The sequence below is a fragment of the Crocuta crocuta genome, unplaced genomic scaffold (genome assembly GCF_008692635.1).
Source record: "Crocuta crocuta isolate KB4526 unplaced genomic scaffold, BGI_CrCroc_1.0 scaffold50, whole genome shotgun sequence".
Lineage (NCBI taxonomy): Eukaryota > Metazoa > Chordata > Mammalia > Carnivora > Hyaenidae > Crocuta > Crocuta crocuta.
This window is the reverse complement of record NW_027527428.1, coordinates 3,169,127-3,169,562: the sequence shown is the minus strand read 5'-3', so window position 1 is coordinate 3,169,562 and position 436 is coordinate 3,169,127. Positions and strand designations below refer to the sequence as shown.

At 53.2% G+C, this 436-nt stretch overlaps 1 protein-coding gene across 1 annotated transcript in view; it reads left to right on the top strand.

Moving 5' to 3' along the window:
• The window catches only part of FBF1 (Fas binding factor 1), a 23,631-nt gene that overhangs the window by 20,513 nt on the left and 2,682 nt on the right, over window positions 1-436 (top strand). The window lies entirely within an intron of this gene.

Sequence of the window (436 nt, the reverse complement as noted above, 5' to 3'; positions counted from 1 at the left end):
AGACCTGCCCCCCCGCCCCGTGGCGCTGCTCCCCGGGACCCAGGGCCCCGCAGCGTCCTGCCTGAGCGGTGAGTAGCTCCCAGAGGACGAGGACAGAGGTGGGCTGGGCTGGGCCGCAGGGGGCGTCGGGGAGGGGGGTGCCAGGAGCCGCCTCCCTCCACTGGGGTTAGGGGGCCCGTGGGAGTCCGCCCACTGGTCCCTTGTTACACAAGTAACGCACGTCTGTTAGAGAAAATGAAGTAAGAGATAAGAGAGAGGGAAGCTGTTTTGTAAAATGTCACTCTCTAGAGAAAACCCATTTTAACATTTGGTGTGTGGTGTTCTACACTGTGTATGTGAAAAAATTTGAGATCCTATGTTTTGTCCCTTGATGTTTTTATTCAGAAATATACATGTAGAACATGTTTTCCTATCAGTAATTAAACGCTTAACCATA